The sequence below is a fragment of the Geospiza fortis genome, unplaced genomic scaffold (genome assembly GCF_000277835.1).
Source record: "Geospiza fortis unplaced genomic scaffold, GeoFor_1.0 scaffold254, whole genome shotgun sequence".
Lineage (NCBI taxonomy): Eukaryota > Metazoa > Chordata > Aves > Passeriformes > Thraupidae > Geospiza > Geospiza fortis.
This window is the reverse complement of record NW_005054441.1, coordinates 1372835-1379061: the sequence shown is the minus strand read 5'-3', so window position 1 is coordinate 1379061 and position 6227 is coordinate 1372835. Positions and strand designations below refer to the sequence as shown.

At 48.6% G+C, this 6227-nt stretch overlaps 1 pseudogene; it reads right to left on the bottom strand.

Moving 5' to 3' along the window:
* Positions 1-3105, bottom strand: part of LOC102042152 — a 5335-nt pseudogene extending 2230 nt beyond the window's left edge.
* Between the last annotated feature and the right edge of the window lie 3122 nt (positions 3106-6227).

The window sequence follows — 6227 nt, the reverse complement described above, 5'->3', positions numbered from 1 at the left end:
TTCTCACAATTAAAAGATAACTATTGTATGAATATTAAGAAAAGATTTAGTGATGTATAGTTATGTTATTGTAGTTTAGATGTCCTCTGTTCTCCCCATAGTTCCCTTTCCCCCCTGTATTATAACCATCAGACAGACTGGGTTGTCTAGGACAGGTAAAAAGAAGGCATGCACGTGTGTCCCTTGCATGGGGCAGCTGGGAATGGAAAAGCTCAGGGGGTGCTTAGGGGGTGCAGCATGGCAACACCTGACCTCCAATCCAGTTACAAGAAAGCAGTCTCCACCGATAAATGGCAAAGAAGAGCAGACTGACAGACTTTGGGAGGGGCCAGGGTTGGCTGATGCAGCCCCCAGGGGTATAAAAGACTGAGCATCCATCTTGAAGATGAACCAGCCACGTGGTGTGCACGAGGGGCAGTTCCCAGTGCTGCAGCTTTTTCCGTATGTAGTCCTTTGTTGTATTTTTGTTAAGGTTGAATAAACCTTTTTAAATTTTCAAAGTGAGCAGTTGTGTCTCACACAGAACTTGCCAAGCCAGACCCCCACGAGGCTCTCAATCCAACAAATCATCCAGTGAAAAAGGAGCTTTCCTGTGACACAAGGGAAAATAAAAAACATATTCAATATCTTTAGGTGCTAAATTGAGACACAAGGATTTCTTTCTCATACTAAACCTGTAGGACAGGATTTCACAGCGGGGGAGACTAAGGACATAGGTTGGTTTTCCCTTTTTCATTTAGTTCCAGTGTTAATTTCAGCCAGGGGTCTGAAGAAACTCTGCCACACTGAAGGCTGTTCCTTTTCCCCCCAGCCTGTACTTCCCGATGGAAGTGATGCATTTAGGAGCACAGCCGCACAAACCCTATCAAAATCGCAGCTGTTTGCCCGCGGAAATAGAAATGGAATGGAGACGGCCGTGTGCTGAAATGGAATTGGAATGGAGATGGCCGTGTGCTGAAATGGAATTGGAATGGAGATGGCCGTGTGCTGAGCGCCCCGGGGGCCTCTGCTGAGCGCAGCTCCCTGGGCACGGCGGGGGCGATGCCCTGGGCTCGGCTCAGCTGATACCAGTACTAAAGGGCTGAGCCCTGCTCTAGTCTGAGCGGGACATGCTGCAGTGACAGGAGAGTTCCTGGGTCACACCTCTGCTCAGGATGATGCTGTTCTCCCCTGCAGAACCCGTTGTCATCCAGGGTAGTGTCTTCCCAGTGGGATGGGAGCTGTCACCCACGGAATCTGGCTGTGGGTACCAGCTGCCTGAGCTGCAGGACACCCGGATCCCCCCAGCCCTGTAGTGTTCCAATGTGATGTACGGGGCAGAGCCACTGGCTGAGGAAACAGAGACACCCCAGGTGAGCCTGTGGGGTGCTGGATATTGGGGGATGTGGTGATTTGGCTGTTTCTCTTCCTGACAATGACAAACTTTGACATAGGCAAATCAAAGAGTTTTTTTCAGACAAATGTCACCTGGAGTCAGGACATTTCTTGCAATCTCATTTGCATAACATAGAGATCTGCTCTGGAGGCCAGTTCTGCACGAAAATAATCCACAGGCCTGGTTATTAAAACATAAATACACAAATTACAACATTCTTTGTTACCCAATGCCTAATATTTTCTTACACCTTCTTATATGAAGAAAACAATAGCAAGAACACTTCTGAATGAGGAAGCATATCTCCTTATAGCCACTTGGAGGGTAATTTCACCTCTCTGAGACAACCTTGGTATTTTCAAACATGGGACTTAAGAAAACCCTATTTCCAAAGCAGCCACCTCAAACTGCTTCTGGGCAGGAGGACAGGGAAAAAGCACTGGCTGCAAGCAAGTACATTAGAGGTACCAAGGACACAAACTACAGACCTGTCACCTTGAACTCTACCACAGCCTTGACATAATCTAAGCCATGTTAAACAAAACAGGTGTAATTCCCTCTGTCAGAGAGTTGGACATGGAAAATTTTCAAGTGTGTGCTGCCCTGGGCAGGGCCATCCTTCAGCAGTTCAGTGCACCCTCAGTATTGAAGCATCTGCTCCCCATACTGGTCCTGTCCCCGCTGTGGCGGTGCACAAAGGGTGAGAGCTGCTCCCAAACCCAGGTCACCTCCGTGTCCTGTGCGTGCTGCTCTGGGGAGAAGCTGCAGGGCAGCATGACATTCCTGCCCTTGGCCAGGTGATGGGGTTGGGGTGTCCCCTCACCTTGAGCAGAGCTTGGAGAAACACCCAGAGGAAGAAGAGAGAGCTTGGGCACAGCAGGTGCTGCTCAGCACTGTTCATGTGCTGCCAGGCCAGGTGTTGGGGTGGTTTATGATGATATTTTATTCCCTAATCATCTGCTTTATGTCCAGAAATGTCTGCAGGATCTTTAACATGAACCAGGGGGCAGGGCCAGAGCCTGGGAGCTCAGGCACAGGCTCTGTTCAATCTCTGTCTCTCTGGCATGTTAGCAGCTACAGGGACTGTTACTTCATTGCTTTTGCTGGATTCATTTTTGCCAATTTAGGCAAGAAGCTTCTGGGTGTGTTTTACTGGTTTTTTGGGGGGGTTTGTTTGTTTGTTTGCATTTATTTTTGGGTTTCTCTTCCCCTGGCCTGGAGGCTTTTCACCAGCAAATCCTTTTGGAAGCTTTTTGGGGTTTTTTTCCGTGAACTGTTTTGGTTCGTTTTCTTCTTTGGCCCGAAGAACCCACAGTGGCGGCCCTGGCCAGTCCAAACCCCAGACAAACCAGCAAAAGAAGGGACATTAAAGTCCACCAACTTCACCTGCCATGAGGAGAAGTCCCACGCCAGAAATCCAACAGGTTCCCAGGCCACTTCACAAACTCTTTTCTCACCCCTTCCCAGAGACAAATAAGGGCAGCCACCATCTTTACCTCTCAGCGAGGTGGGGATGGGGTGAAAGGTTCAATTTTTTTTTCTTGTGCTTTGTGGGTATCTTGCTTTGTTAATAAATAGTTCTGCATTTTTTTCATTTTCATCCCCTGATATCTATTTCTCTCATTGGCAGAAGAAAATGGAGTTATTGAAGCTCTTTCCTTCTAGAGGAAATGCTCATTCCAGGGTGTTTCCTCCTGAAATTTGTCTCCAAAACTGAGATACCAGGTCATCGTGCTGGCAGCATCCCCATGCCAGGCACAAGAGATACTGAGGGGATCTGGGAGAGGGACTGTTCCAGATTGCAATGCAAGATGTATTCTATTTGCCATCTGTTAGAGCTGTGGCAGGTACTTCCTGTTAATTGGGTAGTTTTTCTTTATCTCTTCCACAACCAGTCCTCCCTTGGGAGGGGACATCTGCTGATAACAGCTATTGAATGTCACTGCAGGACTGATAAGAACTTCAGCATCCCACTGGGAGATGTGAGCCCAGAGGGAGGAGCCAAGCATTCCTACCCGGATATAATCTGGAGATTTTGGAACACAAGCACGGCTCCTGCACTGGGTTTCCCAGAGGAACAGCAGCTGCCTCTCCTTCCCCTGGATCTTCAGAGGCAGAGACTGCACCCTTCTCCAGGATCCCTGCTCCAGCAGAACCACCCCTGACACTGCAGGAGGGCTGCAGCCACAATTCCAATGGGACTGCTGCCAGCACCCTGACCCACAGGGTGTCAGCTTGGGTTCTGACTCTGTCAGTGTTATTTTGTATTACTGCACTTTATATTTATATTTTCTTCCCTAATAATGAACTGTTATTCCTGCTCCCATATCTTTGCCTGAGAGCTGCTTAATTTCAAATTGATAACAATTTGGAGGGAGGGGATTTACATTTTTCCATTTCAGGGGAGGCTCCTGCCTTCCTTAGCCGACCCCTGTCTTTCCAAACTGGGACAGGGACCCTGCTCTGTAGCATGGGCAGTGGGCTGGGGCCAGGCCACCACTCCTCCCTCTGCTTCCCTGTCCTGCTCTGCCAGGAGAGTTCTTCAAAGCCCTGCTTCTCAAGGGCACAAGTGGTGCCCATGCAGCTCAGGGCAGGCAGAAAGCAGGACAAGGAATGATAGAAGTGGCTGGAAGGATTCTGGGAGGTTGACTGGAGCAAGTGCCAACTTGGTTACAAATAAAATTCAAATATCCTTATCTCTTCTCATCCTTTACAAACATCTACTAAAAAAGTAGAAATGTCTCAGGTACTCTTGGCATCTTCGAAAATTTAAAAGAGAAAGGCTTATAATAAACTGGCCACTCAGCTCACTGAGAAAGTGGTTCTGGATGAAGGGAAACAAAAGCAAATTAACATTTTTGACAAGATCACTTTTGAGTTAAGTGCTCTGCTGCATCCTTTGCCAGGGCTGCCTTGAAGAAGATGCTTCAGGTCAGCAACATAAAAGAGCCCAAGCTAAATTTGTTGTTGCTGGCTTTTTTCCTTTATTGATCTGGTTTTCCAAAGGGTCCAACACACTCTGGACACTGTGCAAAAAACAGGAATGTGCAGGAAACAAGAAAACCAGGGAGGGACATGGCAGCAAATTATAATCAATTCTTCAGCATCATCTAATCCTCACCCAGGTTCAGTGAGATTATTCCAAAGCCTGTGCTGCCATGGCCGGAGGGATGCACCAAGATCCAGAGGGATGCTGGTGCTCCCAGAAGTGGAGAAGGTTTATGGAAAGGGCCTGACCCTGCTCTGAGCTCTGCTGTTCACAGGGAGCTGCTGCACTGGCAGCCAGGAAGATGCTCAGGCTGGAAGCTGTGCCACAGAGATCAGCAGGATCCAGGGGATTCTTACCTAGTGCTGCTCATGAACTTGGAAAACTGTAAATGACAAAAGCCAGCAGAGAGAAGGGGAGCTGAGAACAGGAGCACCACCTGGAGATGAGGAAGGAGAGGGAAAGGGAGGAAAATCAAGGGAAGAGAAAAAAAAAAAGAAAGGCAGAATTCACCTTTAAAGGGATTCATTGCTGAATCCAGATCCTTTTTGTAAAGCCTAGTGAAGAACCTCAGATGCCAAAGGTTGAAATTGATTTTCCATCTTCAGCCTGGCGTTGGTTAGTGTTTTTATACACAAAGTACAAGACTGGTATAAAAGGTTGTGGGGATTTCCCAGGGGAAAGCCAAAGAAAGCCTGCTCTGCCTTTTTTGGTTCAGTATTAAGAGACAAACAGGTGCAGAACGAGAAGTCCTGACCAAATCAGGACTCATTCCATGCACCTCAAAGAGAGCAGGAAGTGGCCTTGGACCAGTGAAAAAATACCCAAAACACTAATCCAAGGCCCAGCCAGGACAGGACCTGACCCTGCTCTGCTCTCCCCCCCCCCGCCTTTTTGTTCATTCACTTGGTTCTGCTTTGCCCACAAGAGGTGGAAACCATGGGCAGTTCTGACAGGTGTCAGAGGGTCCTTTCCATCTGCAGATTCCCAGAACATGCCACATATCTGGAGCTCCTAAGCTCTCCCCCGCACTCTGAGCTGGAGCAGGAGCTGCTCAGCCGCCACCCAGCACCTCAGAGAGGTCCCCTGGTCCCAGCTAAGACTTTCCCTGCCTGAAAAGGAAACAAAATGTCACCCTGTCCCAGCTTGCTACTCATTTCCTCCTGCGCTACCTCCGCTCCAAAATTAAAGTTCCTGAGTGATTTGAAGGATTGTGGTAATGCTTTTGCTCTGGACATGCCCTTCTGGCAGACACAGCCCTGCTGCAGGGACTGTCCAGGGCTGCATGTGGCATTCTCCTCCCACAGTTCTGGCAGCAGTTTGCACACCCCTGGCAGGAGCACAGGGCAGTGGCAAGGAGGGAGGTGATGGAGCCGGGATTCACACCCAGAGGCAGTGCCAGGGTGGCAGCAAAGCCCAGCAGTAGCTTAAAAATTGCTTGAAAGCAATGCCCAGCTGAAAGGCAAGGACATCAAGGATGGGGAAATCTGCTGCACTGAGAGAGGCAAAGGCAGTGCCAGGGGAGCTCAGCACCAGCCCAGCCCAGCCAGGCATGGGGCACCTGCTGGGGCAAAGGGACCTGATCAGAGACCTGGCCAAAAGGGCTGACAAGGAAAAGAGGGAAGCAAAAAATAAAGGGTACAGAGACACAGACTGGACAACTGTCCTGGTTTGAAAGATACCTGTCTGCCAAGGAAGGTGGGAACCTCCCTTGGAATGGTCAAATTATTATAATTTGGATTATTATTCCAATATTATTATATTGGAATCAAGGGGCTTTCAGGCAAAGAAATGGGAAAAGGAATAACAGTTCTTTACCAGTATGTATGTATATAAATATATGTGTGTGTGTGTGTGTGTGTGTGT